The following is a 16,359-nucleotide window of genomic DNA, read 5'->3' on the forward strand; positions in this document are numbered from 1 at the left end:
CATGGTGGCCCACTCCTTTAATCCCAGCAGAAAGAGGCAAGAAGACAGGAGAATCTCTGTGAGTCTGAGACCAGCCTGGGCTACAAAGTGAGTTCCAGGACAGCCAAGGCCTGCTACCCAGAGAAATCTTGTATCAAAAAAACCACACCCACATACACACACACACACACACACACACACACACGAAGAAAGAAAAAGAGTCAAAACAAACAGAAAACAAAACCCTGTAAGACAAAAACAAAGCAAAAAGCACACAAGAAAACATGGAGTTTGTGTTGGCCAACTACTCCTGGGCATGGAGTCTGCTCTGGCATGCAATTGATAAGTTCAGTGACACTCTATTGGAGAAAACTGATTTTCCCTTTCCCAGCAGGTATCAGTTGCAAATAGCTTCTGGTTAGGGGGTGGCACTTTGTGTCGACTTCCACTTCTCCATGCTGGGATTTTGTCTGGTTTTAACCTGTACAGACAGGTCTTGTGCACCATGTCACAGTCTTTGTGTATCTGGCTCTTAAGATCAGCCTACTTTTCATTACATCTTTGAACAATTATATCACTCTCAAAGGTTTGTATTTAGCTGTGCAACAGCTTGAACAATGGGAAGAAACAGTCATGTCTTTACTCACCCTCTCTGATGCCATGCTGTGCATGTAAATGCCCAATGCAAAGCGCTTTGTGCAGCTGTGAGCACCAGGGCCCAGTCTTGTTGAGAGAAGCATTGTTAGGCTAGAGGGATAACGCAAGTGTCCAAGCTCATCAAATTCATCACAATGCCCTCTTTACTCCATAGCAGGGCAGCTCTCAATTAACATGCAGGACACACACTTACCGCTTGTTGATTGCTTTCGTTCTTAGACAAACACAAATATAATAAATTAACAAATGTGGGTGCTCAGGTCACAAGTTTGTTTGGGAGTCGAGGTTAGACTGATGTTAGCAAGTGGCCGTTGTACTGAGAACAGTATCAGTGGCATTGGCAATTTTCTCATCTTCCCACTGCCAGAGGAAGATGTGAAGAGCTGACAGAATTGTGGCCATCTTTTTGTCTATTTGAGTTTCTTTCTGGGGAATGAGGCCTGGGAAGCTCAATTCTCTCTGTGCCAGCCATTGCAGAACTTTTTGTAAACAATGGAAGTGCAATCCTTGTCTTGAAGGAGCTTTTCAATGTATCATTGCAGTGGAGAAGACACTGTGAGGAGGAGGGACCATGAACTTTGAACCATTCAGGCTGGGATCTGATCCTTACTCCACCACCATGTAATTGACCAAATGATAGCTTCTTTCTGATTCTTCATATCTTCATTAATAAAATGTATATGACAATGCATGTAAACAGCTAAGTTGGTATGTGGTGGTTTTATTGCCACTCTTGCTGTATTTTTTTAATTGTTATTAACACAGTCCTGCCAAGTCCTGCTCCATCACTGGCTGGGTGTCTGTGGGCAAATTACTCAAACTGCAATTTGTAATCGTTCTGACTGGCTCACTGGTGCAGCTCTGGAGTCCAGGCTGTTATCACTCTCAACACCTTGTCTTATTCTTCCGTTGTCACCCTTACCAACAGTTGCTGTACTTCATATACAGTGTTCTTTCTCAGCCAGCAGGGATGTAGGCTCCATGAGCAGGTGTTTGGGGGTCTTTTGTGACCTGCTGATGTCATTTGAGCCTAGAACAGTTCTGGGAACACTCACGTCTCAGGGTCACACTGAGCATAGTGTTATTGTTAAGGTTGGGTTATGAGGAAAGTCTGAGATAAAGCCACACTGAGTGATCACTACCAGCTCTGGTGGTTGACGACCCTTGTCCTTAGCACTGGCATCTCAAACTGTGTTGTAGCTGAGTCAAACAACATGGGGATCATCAGTAGTAGGATCCTATGAAATGAATGGCAAACATACATGTGTCAGAATTTTGATCCGTTCTTAGGAAGACAAGAAAATACCTGCAGAAAAAGAGAGAGGACTAGGAGTAGGAGAGAAGAATGACCTTTGTGACCTGAGACCATAGGCTACCAGCTGTGACAGAGATTTACCCAAACCTAAGACTTAGGGGGCACCCAAAACCAGCTGCATCAGTTAGGGGACACAAGAAGAGAGTGCCAAGAGAATGTCCCCAAACTGCTGTGGTAGCTAAATGAGGAATTGCCCTGGGCAGAATTCATTCTGTTTCCAAACTGTGGAGAGTCCTCTCACACCATTCCCCATGTTCCCTCCTAATGAAATGCTGGGGGACTTCTGTTAAAGGTAATGTAACTAACGTGCTGTAGCACAATGTACTGGAGCAAAAGCTTCTCAGCAGCTGGACTCTGCTTAAGGAGACCTGAATCTGAATGCTGGCTTTGTCCCTTGCTGGGTGTGTGAACCTGGGCAAGTGGCTGAAGTTTTTCTATGTCTGTGAAAATAAGTTGAATCTTGAATGGGTCTATAAGGGACTTACAGTTCAACTCTAAGTTGAATATATAATGGAATCTATAATATGCAGGGTCATTGAAAGTGTTAGTGAGATCACTTCTGTTTAATGTCTGATACATTCTAGGGGCTTCATTGAGAACAGCCATTGTTATAAACAATTGACAGGACACAGATCATTTGATTCAGTCTCTACAACAACAGTATAAGGAAGGCACTGTGGCTGTTACCATTTTTGTATGAGGAACTGGAGGTCTAGTGAGGTTTCCCAACTCCCTCCAGGCCACATGGTCAGTAAGCATCCAAGTTCTGATCCTGACCAAGGCTGACAGCCCAGGATTTTGGTAATTAGCAAGTTGTATAACATTTCTCCCAAGAACAGCAGAAGCTTAGCTGGGTAGAGTAAGGTCCAGAACTTCTGCACCCTCTTGCATAATCCTCTGCTTGGCTATCTGAGGTTGTTGGATTTAATAAATATACTGGCTTACTGTTTGCAAGGCATAGTGAAAGAGCTATAAGGCTAGGACAGGCAATACAAGGTCAGTTTGTATCATGCTTGTTTTCTAGATCAGTTCAGAGGGATATTGCTTCATCTCACCTCTTTCAAAAGATTTTGTGAAAAGTATTTCTTTCTCCGTTTTATTAAACCACATTCTTTTGCTGACATAGGTAAATAGACCATACAAGTTATCTATTGGTCTATCCATATTCTATTCTCTGTATAGATTTCTTCTAGGAGACGGAAGGGCAAGAACATGAAGGTATAGGAGTCCTTACCGTCCCCTTCCTCACCAAGAAAAAGAAACAGTTCTGCTTGTTTAGTTTGCTTGGACTACTCATTGCCAGTTATTGCAGAGAGACCCATGGGCTCCTTGACAGGGTTTTACAGAGACAGAGAAAGAGTAGGTACCTAGGGTTGGAAAGGATCTTAGAGGCCTTTGAGTCAATTGCCCTCTCAATGGAGACATTGTGAAGGAATTCTTGAACAGTCACAGAGGGTTTCTGCCAAAGGAGAGTTTATCTCACCATTTACCAACTCTACCTTCTATCACACCCAACAGGAAATGTGAGGCTCTCATTTTAGACTGCAAAGTCCTGCACGAACCGGTGCCCATTGTGATATTGGTTTTTACTGTTTCTCTACTGTCCTCTCCCCAGCCACACTGAGTTCCCTGAACATACCAGCCCACTCCTACCACAGGGCCTTTGCACTTACCATCCCTTTGAAGAAATTCCTGGGCCCTCCTTATTTTTTCCAGGCTTCTGATCAGATGTCATCTTTGGAGAAAGACCTTTGTCACTGTCTAATAGACTGTTGCTACTCCTCTGCTCTAGTTTCCTTATCAATTGCCAACTACTCGATACTATATTTCTTCTCTTACCAAAATGTGGGATATACATGGTAGAGACTATATCCTCAGTATGTAACACATATTGGGCACTCAATGAAAGTTTGTTGAATGAACACATGAGTGAGTGACTTAATAGAGAGTATAACAGAGACGCCTTCCATTTCAGGGTTCCTAGTTTTGTAGTGATATCTTAGCATAACATACCTAGAGGTGTCTGGACAGCACCATACTAAGCAGAAATAAATGCTCTTAGCAGAGCTGGGGAGTCGTCACCTGTTAAAGGAGCCTAAGATCAGGCAGGGTCCTTGAGAGCTATGGGCGAGCATGGGCACCCGTGGACCTTGGTTCTCACAGAACTCTTAGGTGCCTTCTGCAAAAGTCATTGTTAACATTAGCTTCTCTTTATGTGGATATATATATTCAAGAATGTGTATTTTCAGAAGGTTATTCCAGATGGATTAATTCCTCTGTCTCTGACTCATTCTGTCTCATTTTTAATGTCTTAATTTTACCCTGTCAAGATACATTTAGGAACTACCTATGGAGACCAAGCTGCTTCGAAATCATAGAGATCTGCCTGCCTCTGCCTCCCAAGTGCTGTGATTAAAGGTGTGTACCACCATACCTGGCTGGGTTACATTTAAATTTAATTCTGTCCATGGCAGCTAGCTACTCACTGAAATGTTGATTTCCTTTTTTTTTTTTTTTTTTTTCCTTTTTTTTTTTTTTTTTTGGTTTTTCGAGACAGGGTTTCTCTGTGTAGCTTTGCGCCTTTCCTGGAACTCACTTGGTAGTCCAGGCTGGCCTCGAACTCACAGAGATCCGCCTGGCTCTGCCTCCCGAGTGCTGGGATTAAAGGCGTGCGCCACCACCGCCCGGCCTGAAATGTTGATTTCAAGAACATTTTAAACTTGTGGTTCAGGAACCAAAAAGCTACCACTTCTCCTCTGGAGAAGTTCCTAGATGGACTTATATCTGCGGATTTTTCTTAGGGCCCACCAGGTCACAAATCACGACACAGAGACTCATTATTAATTACAATGTTTGACCTATAGCTCAGGCTTGTCCCACTAGTTGTTATAACTTAAATTAACCCATTTCTATTCATCTACGTGTTGCCATGTGACTCGTGGCTTTCACCTCTCCTCTTGCTTCCTCTGCATCTGGCTGGTGACCCTTCCTTTCTTCTTCCCCGAGACCTCTCTGTCCCAGAAGTCCTGCTTAACCTCTTCCTGCCTAGCTATTGGCCATTCAGCTCTTTGTTAAACCAATCACAGTGACACATCTTCACACAGTATAAAGGAATATTCCACAACAGACTCACCCTTTCTGTCATGTACAGTCACTGGAAGAAGACACTCTTTTATGAGGACCTGGACTTCCTAGATGCTGTCTACTAGGGCATTGATTCATTGATCCTGGACCTCCAGCCTCTTCTGAACAGCAAATTTCTTGTATACACAAACCAACCACTTTTTGGTATTTTGTTACATTGCCCCAAAGAGGCCAATACATTTCATCTCCCAATTAAAACATGTGGGTTTTTTGTTTTGTCTTGTTTTGTTTTTCTTTTTTTCTTTCTTTTAACTTTGGTATTTCTAATACTAAGGAATCCTGTACCAAGCAAGGTTTCATAAGCATTAGCTAACCTTGTGAAGGGCGTTTACTATGTCTGTGTTGAATCAGTATAATATGACTTTGTAAACTTGGTTTTCCTGAGTTGAGGGAAATTGTCTAACAATGGCAAGAATTATTTTCTGGTGGCATAGAAATTTTGAAATAACATGCCAAGGTCCTTGTCACTTACTCATGGCTGGTGTTTCTGTTTTGGGGTCACAACGAGGCCAGCCTAGATCAGAGGTTCCTCTGTGGTTTCTGTCACCATACACTTGTCAGTTCCTCTGCTTTCGCAGGGACTCGGGTCCTTCTCCACGTAGTTGAGAGCCCATTTTATGAGGGCTTGCTAGCTTTCTAATCTTCATTGGCGATTGGAGAGGAAAGATGACTTTCCCACTAAAGAGAGCCTGGACCTTAGGAATATTGTCTGATATATTTGATGTTGTTTTCACACTCGTTGACAATGATAATATCATAAAAGCTTTATGAACATGAAGCAAGACGATCTGTGTAAATTGTCTGGGAAAGTAAAAGTCCTCGCTGAAGAGCAGGTGCCTGCCACATAGGAGGTGTGCTGCAAGGCAGTGATGCGACCATGTCTCCTTCTCGTCTGAAATTTCCAACCCTTTGCTTCTGGTTCGTTTGCTCCCAGTGTTCTTCATCCACTTATCCACTTTAAAAAAAAAAAATCTATCTTTAACTCGCTGTATTAAATCTCTCTCTGCTGCATGAACTGCCTCCATCTTCCAGTCAAAGGTGCTTTAGAACTGGTGCCTACGCACAGCCCTCTGCTCCGTTCATTGTGGAATGTCGGAAAGTGAATAAATCTTCCCTCTGTCTTACAGGGCTGGGATTTTTTTTATTTTATTTTACTGTTAGTTCCTGAAATGCAAAGCGTTATTGCTCGTAAATCCCCACAGCTGCCCCTCGTATTATTCGTAGTTCGTTGCCATTAAGGTTCAAGTTTTATAAGCAAGAACTGGATTCTCTTGTAGGCTGTTATCCCTGACAGTAACATGAAACGTGAGACCCGATGAAAGGGCTGAAAAGGCTGACAGAGTCTCAGGAAGTCATCTGCTCAGGGATATGGAGAGATTGTTCACAGACAGAAGTACACACCACAACTGAAATGCTTTGTCCCTCCCATGGGGTGTTAAGTGCATGGGGGACGTGGGGTGACCCTGGAGACAACTCTGAACATTCATCCTTCAGAACTAAGATCAAAGTTAATGCTGCTTTTCTGTGGATCGAATACTTTGGGATTTTCTTCTCTACAGATATAGTCTTGCTAGCTCGCATGTGTGTTTGAATCACTAGCTTGTATGTGTGTTTGGGTGTGCGTGTGCATGTGTGCATGCACTCATGTGTGTGTGTGTGTGTGTGTGTGTGTGTGTGTGCATGTGTGTGTGTCTATGTACCCTATGCTGACTTGGTACTTGCGATTCTCCTACCTCAGCCTCCCAAGTGCTGGGATCATAATTGCTCACTACTACACCAGGCTGCTAGTGGTGTGTGTGTGTGTGTGTGTGTGTGTGTGTGTGTGTGTGCATGTGTGTGTGTCTATGTACCCTATGCTGACTTGGTTCTTGAGATTCTCCTACCTCAGCCTCCCAAGTGCTGGGATCATAGGTGCTCACTACTACACCAGGCTGCTAGTGGTGTGTGTGTGTGTGTGTGTGTGTGTGTGTGTGTGTGTGTGATTTATTTATTTATTTATTTATTTATTTATTTATTTATTTATTTATGTACACAGTGTTCTTTCTGCATGTGTACCTGAATGCCAGAACAGGGCACCAGATACCAGATCTCATTACAGATGGTTGTGAGCCAGCATGTGGTTGCTGGGAATTGAGCTCAGGACCTCTGGAAGAGCAGCCAGTGCTCTTAACCTCTGAGCCATCTCTCCAGCCCCTTTTTTGTGCGTTTTAAAGGTAACATCTGCGAAAACATACCGATGACAATGTATCCTTCCTAACGTGAGATGTTCAAATATCACCATTACATAATTTTAGAGAATTTCATCATATGTGACCTCAAGCCCCTGTGGGATAGCCTTCCCTCTCACGTTGTCTCACAGCCCTGAACCCCCCCCCCCCCCCACTCCCTAAGTTGTTTCCTGCTGGGGATGTTTCTTCTCAATGAGGAAGTACAGTAGGTGGCTTTGTAAAAAGTTTCTTTCACTTAGTGTGACGTTCTCCAGGAGCATCCACACTGGTATTTGCTCGCTCTCTGGTTTTGGCAGCAGAACGACAATAGACTAGAGATGGCGAGAGGGCATACATAGTCTTGCTTTGCTTCTGATCTTGGGGGAAAGCACTCATGCCATCTTTCATCAGTAGTTATGGTGAGGTTAGCTCTCTCTCTCTCTCTCTCTCTCTCTCTCTCTCTCTCTCTCTCTCTCTCCTCTCTCTCCCTCTCAAAGCATTTATGCCATCATTCATCAGTAGTTACGGTGATGTTAGCCCCCCCCCCCCCTTAGGCAAGGGACGCTCCCCTCTGCTCTCACTTTGCTGAGTCTCAGGAGCTCTTCTTTGCTTGACCAGGAAGCAGAGGCGTGGTGACAGTTGTGCTTCCTCTCCAGAGAGGCCGTTGTGCTGGGAACACTTGCCTCGCCATTCCAGGAACAAGCGTGAACTTCCTTCTAGTTTGGAGTTCAAACACAGTTCTTCCGTAGAAGCTCCACTCAGCACTTTCTGCACGGGTGTCAACTATTGTGTTTGGGTCTCATGTCTTCACAGCTGTGTGTAGAATCATCCCAGCCTTGCCAGTCAGGGACTGTGCGTTATGTCTTGAGGTCTGAGAAAAAGTGGGATGGGAGGTTTGCCACATTATAAGTTGATCTAACATTGCTATAACTAAAAAAAGTTTCCCAGAACCTGTGTTACTGCTAAGCACAGACACTGAGAGTGTGAGGGCAAGTGATGGAGACCTTACTCTCCTGAACTTGGGAATTGGTGATGTCTGTATTTGTGTGTGTGTGTGTGTGTGTGTGTGTGTGTGTGTATTGTGTGCGCGCGCACGCTCGTGCACGCGCACTTGCTTACATGCCCATGCATGTTTTATGTTTCAAGTGCTTGGTTGCTTGCTTAATCTATTATATAGTTTGGTCTTGACATTAATCTTGTGTGATAGGAACTATTTCTTTTTATAGAAATGAGTCATTTAGAGAAGCTGAGTCAGGCAGGAGAGATGGCTCAGTGGTTAAAAGCACTGACTGTTCTTCCGGAGGTCCTGAGTTCAATTCCCAGCAACCACATAGTGGTTCACAACCATCTGTAGTGGGATCTGATGTCCTCTTCTGCATAAAGCCATACATACAGAGAGAGAGAGGCTTAGTCTCATCTTGAAGGTTTGGATTCTGTTGGAATCCAAAATCCAAACTCTTGGCCTGTTTTACTGTGCTGTTTATTTCTCCTGTTCTCTGAGAAGTTATACGTTTACTGATGAGAGAGGAGATACTAAAACAAACAAGCAAACAGACAGAGAACACGAACAGACAGGCCACCCTGAAGGACAGACACCTTATCCTGGTTAGGTGCTCTGGGTTCTTGAGCTTCAGCTGTGAGGTGTGTTTTCGCAGTTGCTGAGGCTCGGAGAAAGTTATGGGTTGAGGTTTGGATGAGCATGACGAGGAGAGGAAGATCTCAGGGCTACAAAACCATGTAAACAGACATGAACTTGACCTCCTTCTAAAAGCTGTTGTCTGGGGTGTTTCTGCCACTCATCAACAAAAGGTCCACCATAGAGGGTGAGATTTGGGATTGGGTTTGAGAATCAGAATACCTCAAATAAGGGATTATTTACAACAACGTTTGAATAATGGAGACAATAATGTATTGATTTTCTTTTGTTTGTTTGTGCAACTTACAATCTTTACTTGTTCAGAAATATGAGGAGGTGCCACAGGGTGAGGGAGCTGGCTGGTGAGGTGAGATCCTGGCTCCCCATCCCTACCTCAAGCCAACAGCCATGGTAGTCCATCAACTCTGTTTTACGGATGAAAAAAGCAAGGGCTTAAAGTAACAGAGTAAGAAACATAACTCAAGGTTCTTGGTACCTGTTACATCCCAGGCAGGCTGCAGAGCTCTGGGGCATTTGGGATACCTGACCTCTGCAACTGAAGTGTCACAAGGGCTAGAGCTGTGTAAGAAGTTCCAGAAAACCTGAGAACAGAGCAAGGGGAGCCAATTGCTCTCCATTGGATAAACAGGTTAGGGGAGGTCATACTGGAAAGTGTCATGTGACTCAAGTTTTCTTAAATTTATTGTGATTTTCCAGGGAGATTAAGTGAAGAGGCCATTCTAGGTCGAAGTAGCAACCTGTATTAGGAAACAGAGGTGTGCAAGAACACAACTTAATCAAGAAATAGCAAACATTTTTCTGATGAAGAAAACTACCCGTTATGAAGCATTATTCAGTGTCAGGCATTGTGTTTGGTGATTTGCATGGATTACATCCTGTAATGCGCTGAAGAATCCTGAAATGGATACACATGGGAATATGGAGTCTTAGGATTGAGAAGTAAGGAGGTCACATAAGGCCTCACAGTTAGACAAGGATAGAGCTTGGAACTGAAACTGGAGACTGTAGTCTTGACGGGAGTGACCAGTTGGCTTTCAGCCTGTAGGTCAGTGGTTCCCACACTTCCATCAGAGTAGCCAGATGTGCTTGCCACAACTGAGTTTCCTGATTCAGTTGGTCTGAGGTAGGCTCCAAGAACATGGATTGCTCATAAGTTTCCAGGCCATTTTGATTCAGCTGGTCCAGGGATCACGTTTTAAGACCTGCTATGAAGAGAGACAGTAGAAAGCTTTTAAGCTTCAAGGGGTCAGATTTGTATCATACCTAGGGTTCTCTGCATACTTTGTAGAGATGAGTTACAGGTTGGATCCACAAGGATTCAATGAAATGGTGCATGGAGGAGGTAGAGTGCAAAAGAAGAGGTAACGAGAGGACCTTCTGAGGTATGTCTCAAAGAAGATGAGGGATGCCAAGAAAAGTCTCCATGTAAGAAGAACGCTTGGTTGCCGACAGCACTCAGCAAAGTTCTGAGCAACAATGGAAATGGTTGGTCGTACTTAGTAATATGAGCCTCTAGATGTGATATCTGATCAAGAACAAGAGAAACAAGTATTGCAGTAGAACAAGTGTTTCATGGTGTCCGTGAAAGTAAAGGAAGTTGGCAGGGAAGGCTGGTTGTGTAGCTACATTTTGGATGTGTTGAGTTGAGGCCCTTGTATGGTGTAACAGAGAGATGTCAGACTCCAGCGGACCGAGGACTAGGTTGGTTTAGAAGACCTGGTGCTTAGCCCTGGCTTAGTTACTTACTCCAACATTTCAGAGATGTCACATACTCTTTGCACCTCTTCCCCATCCCATCCCCCCTTTTCATTTTCTGGAAGAGAGGATAATAGTACTTCTTCCTACTTAAAGACGCTGGAAGGAAATTGTCAATCCTTTGTTGAAACTATTGAAAAACAATTACTTTGGGCTAACAAGATGGCTCCGTTAGTAAAGGGGTTTGCTGTTAAGCCTGATGACCTGAGTTTGATATCTGGGACCCACATGGTAGAATAGGCAAGAACTGATTTCTTCAAGTTGTCCTGTAACCGCTACACATGTGCTGTGGCACGCGGGTACAAGTGTGTGTGTGCACACACACACATGAAAAAATGTAGCCTAGCATGGAGGTGTACATCTCTAATCCCAGCACTCAGGAGGCAGAGGCAGGTGGATCTCTGTGAGTTCCCTGGTTTACATAGTGAGTTCTACAACAGCCAGAGTTACATAGTGAGATCCTATCTAAAAGAAAGAAAGAAAGAAAGAAGGAAAGAAAGAAAGAATAACTTTAATAATATTAAAATACTTATAATTTAAAAAAAGAGAGAAAGAAAGGAAGAATTTGTTAAAACAGAACAGGAAAACAGATACAATTACTTGTAGTAATCTTCCCACCCACCCATGCATATGTGGTACAATGCATTACAAAGTCACTCCCAAGATGGAAGCTTTTCTGAGGCTCTCCGGATGGATGATGACTTTCTGTTTGCCGGACTCTTGAATACACAGTTGAAACTAAACAGTTAAATCGTTCTTTTGACTTTTAAAGTGTTTTATTATCAACCAGAGTTAGGAACAAAGCTGACTTATTTCCTGGGGGCTAATTCTTTCAAAACCTCTTTTGTTATGAATTTATTATGTTCAAGGTCTCAGGTCACATTGTTCTACATCAACTGCCTTAGATGGTTTTGAAAATCCTAGACAAATGTTTTGAAACTACCAGCTGTCTCCTTTATTTTACCCAATCCTAAGGCATTAACAAATAGATACACCTATTTTTCGTGTGTGTGTGTGTGTGTGTGTGTGTGTGTGTGTGTGTGTGTGTGTGTGTTTATGGGTGTGAGTGTGGATACACATTTGTCAAGGTCTATGGGTGGAGGTCAGAGGACAACTTTGGGTGTTGAGGCAGGGTCTCTTTTTTGTTTCCTGCTGCATATCAAGGCCATCCCATGAGTTTCTGGGGATTCTCCTTTCTCTACTCCTGTCCCACGAGGAACATTGCAATTGAAGACACATCACTAAGTCCAGCTTTTTACACGGGGCTCCAAACTCTGTTCCTTACACATGATTTCCCACTGAGCCATCTCCCCAGCCATATGTATGTTTTTGTATATGTGTGTGTGTAAGTATACATTCAAATATATTTACATATTTAACTAAAATACCAGAAGTAACTTTCCTGAGATGGTACCAGCTGTGGTCATGGTAATTGATAAGTATTCATTAACTCAAAAGCCACACTCAACACCCACAGCCTTTTTTTTCTGTCTACAACAATGAGAACCTCCCTGGGGCAAGCTGAGCACCATTTTTTGTTTTTTTTTAAGCCCAACAACTGTATCCATTCTCTATTTCTTGCAAATTGTATCCACACTACAAAGAGATTAGCTTTAAAATCTGATTAAACCTCTACCTTCCTAAGCTTTCTTCTAAAGGTTTTCCATTGCTTTAAGGATAAAGATAATGCCATTAAAGTTACCTTTGAAAAGCCACATGCTTGGCCTCCCTTAACCTCTGCACCCTCCTGTGCTCCCGACCTCACTCAAGCTGGCTGATTTTTGGACATCATGAATTTCACCTTCAACCTACAGAAACTGTTTGCACTTTCTGGTCTCTCTGTCTAGAATTCTTTCTCCTGTCCGAATGCAGTTATTCCCACCCACCCTTCAAATCACAGCCCAATTGACTCTACAAAGTTTTCCGCAAACCCTCCCAACTAGGTCGAACCTGAATTCTGTCTTCTCAAAACACCACTGATTTCTATATGTCTACACTTACCACAGTTTCCATTTTACAGTTATTTTTGCATCTAGTTGAATGTGGAAGGCATGGATGATGTCTAGTTCGGCTTCCTATTACCCAGAACAACTTTTAGTACACATGGAAGCTAATAAATATCTGAATGATGAATAGTTATTCACAGATTATTTTGGTGTGGGATTCTTGTTAGTTTCTATGGGTAGCAAATTTAATATATAGACAGTTACAACATAAGTTAAACCCACTGGAAAACATGGCAGTATTAATTTCAGCTTTCAATTGTGTGATAATTAGGAGAACAAGCCCTCTTGGCATTTGAACTGAAATCTGCTATTTCTCAACTGGCTAACTCCTGGGAACATATATTACCCATGAAACCTTGCCTTTGTGGTTTAGCATCTGAAGTCCCATCTGCAGTTCAGAATTGTGGAAGCAATGAGCCAGCTTATTATTCTTTTAGCTGTCAAAACATTCTACCCATTAGGTTGGGAAACAAAGACTGTTGTTCATTTTATAAATTCTGGACTTTCTAGTAGTCCTCAGCCAAAACGGAATTTAAAGACAAGAAAGACATAATGACTTTTCAACTAGATTAGGGGAAATACATATGGGGGCCATTTTCTAATGTTCATGGTGTTTTGTTGGAGTTACAGTTGGAATAATACTGAGCCAAGTCAAGTCAAGCATAATGAGAAACAGGATTTAGACAAAATTTTGGTGAGTTCCTGACAGTTTCATAATTGGGAGAGAGAATGGCAAGTGTCGATCACCTAGTTTTCAAATCTCATTGGTCACCTCAAGCCTTATCCTGATCAGGGCTTGTGAACAAGGATCCATAGACTACTTTCATGAAAAGATAGACTGTGCCTTTATATAAATGCAACTGCTATATTGCAATCAGGTGACACACTGCATCTTTGTATAAACAGCAGAGTAAATAAATCACTGCTCTGCAGCTCACAGCATCAAGATGATCCCCCTGCTGGAGCACCCCAGCTTGCTACAAAGAGATTGAAACTTAAAGTCCAATGAACATTGTACACTATCACTAATAGATTAAAAATTACACTATGAATTAGACCAAGCCATTCAACAAGTGGGGTATTGGTAGATTAAGCCACGGTCATTTATTTTAATGTTATTTGGATGTGGTCCTTGTATGGCTTGCATCAGAATGACTGATTGAGCCCTTCTTGTCTGTCCCCTAAAATCTCCCTTTCTTCTCTCTACCCCCTAGATCTAGTGGAGCAGAATCTGTGGGGGTAAGGCGTAAATATCACATTTTAGTATCTGCCCCTCAGAGGATCCTTGTGGGTCATAGAGTTGGAAAACCAGAGTGACTTTTGAGGCTGAGATGGTTAAAAGATGTTTACAGTGTTAGGTTTTTCTCTGCCAGAGGGCAGTGTTCTCTGAAATATGGCTGGGTTAATAAACCACACTGGACGTTAAGTTTAAAAGCCCCCTTTCTGAACTCTTTCTGCTGTATTGAGTCAGCCAGCCATGGATGTCTTTTTACCAAAATCTTAAACACCACAGCAGGTGAACTTTCTTATGGAAGATTTTGTGCTGTAGTTCAGTTATTTCAGGTGATTTTTTTTTTTTTTTGACCTATTTTGTACATTACCGGGTGTTTGGGTTTTCTCTGTTTGAGATAATGAAGGGTAATTGTATTTTACTGTTGATTTGTTGCCAAAGTAGGGACTTTGACTACCCGCCCCCGACACTTAATCTATAATGATTACCTTGTAGTGAAAATCTGCTTGCCTTGTGTCTTGCCCTTCAAGCCCTGTTGAGAGTGGAGACATAAGGACTAGTGGGGATTTCTGGCTGTCAGCCTGGTCCTGACTTCAATGAGACACCCTATCTCCAGGGAATAAAGGGCACAATAATAGAGCAGGATACTAAAAGCCCTCCTCTGGCCTCCACACGTGGAGAGTACATGCATATGCAATCTAAAACACAGCATAATTTGCTTAACTATAACTAGATGGTGTGTATATTTGTGTGTGTGTGTTTATGCAAGCATGTATGTTCTTGTATATGTGCAGGTATGTGCGCATATGTGTATGTGCACATGCGTTCGTGTGTATATGCACGTGTTTATGTGTGTATGTATGCATGCATATGTGTCATCGCGTATATGCGTGTATATGTAGGTATGTGTGTGCATATGTGTGATTAACAAGTCTGTGACACACAATGGCCAGGTGAAGATGCGGTTCTTTGACAGAACTCTTAACAGTGGCTGTTCTTGATCCCTTTGGATACGTGGGTAATCCAGTGCTGTGCAGACTCACACATGGACGTGTATCAACTTGCTGTCACACTTTGTGGCCTCTTTCTCCTGCACAGCTAGTTTGCATGCCATGAAATAAAACAATAAAGTGAGAACTAATATTCGGTTTCTGAGCTGCAAACACCCCCCCCCCCCCCCCCCACACACACACACACAAGGAGAGCCTACAATGACCTGGAGATGGGTTTCTATAATCAAATGTCAGAGAAAGTCTCAAGTTGCCGGGATCTGGAGGCCTGGGGAGGCTAGAGAAAGAAAAGGAGGCTGTTTTTCAGACCCTCTGGAGCATGCAGCATACAATGAAATAAGCGTGTGGACTTGATGATTTCCTTTCGGTTTACAGATTCTCCCCCGAACAGCAGGTTTGCATCTTGAGATGGAATATAAACGGAGCAACATCTTACACGGGTTAACATCTTTTAGAAGCCTTGCTAAATAATCAACTCCAGATCAGTTTAGCTTGGCATACAGACTAAAGCAAGAAGCTTGTAGATAAATTCATAGCCTGCCCCCTCTGCGAGAGCGCAAAGCTAAGAGGATCGAGAAGGACAGCTGAATGTCTGGCAGTGTCTTTTCTTCTCTTCAATGAGCTGTTTACTAAATTCTGGAGTTTATAATGAAACCCAGGCTTACCCTGCAATCCACGTAAACAAGCTCTTGGCTTTTGTGCTATCAGGTTTTTATGCGAACAGAGCCATGGGGGCTCCTTGAGCCGTGGCTGCCTGGAAGGTTCCTGTTTGTTTACGTATGCACATATGTGCTCTGCAAGAATGACAGTCAAGGGGCCTGGCAGGGAAAAGTCCAAAACAACCCTTCCCTCATTTGAATCCTAAAAGCATGTAACATGTAAACGGCTTTCCAATTTAGAGACTTCCAAATTTGGTGTGGTTGCCAAGTTGCTGAATTACTAAGGTTAGAAGCTTCAACACACACACAACAACCTCACAGGACACAGCCTCTTCAAACTAGATGAGCATTTAACAGGAGTCCTTGCAGCCATTGGCGTTTCCAAGCTAAATTCAAGGCTACTCAAGCTTCCCCCTACTGTCTCTTACGCCCGCTTCTTACCCCCACCCCCTACCCCACAAACAAGCTAACCTTTGTCAGGGATGGGTAGAGACTGGAATGATGTTGTCTTTCCTCACACGAAGAAGGACTTTATGCAGCTTAGCGGGCAGTCCCAGTATTTTGATAAAAGTTACTTCTGTAAAATTTAACAACATGGAGGGAGATAATGCTATCTCTTGTGTGAGTTGCAGTTTTGGAAGATTCCGTTGGGAGAAGCTCCCAAGAAATCAGAAGTAGCTGAGGGTGTAGTTATATAGAGACAGGGTCATTCCAACTGCTAGAAAAATAAACAAATGGG

This window comes from Peromyscus eremicus, chromosome 20, assembly GCF_949786415.1.
Source record: "Peromyscus eremicus chromosome 20, PerEre_H2_v1, whole genome shotgun sequence".
NCBI lineage: Eukaryota > Metazoa > Chordata > Mammalia > Rodentia > Cricetidae > Peromyscus > Peromyscus eremicus.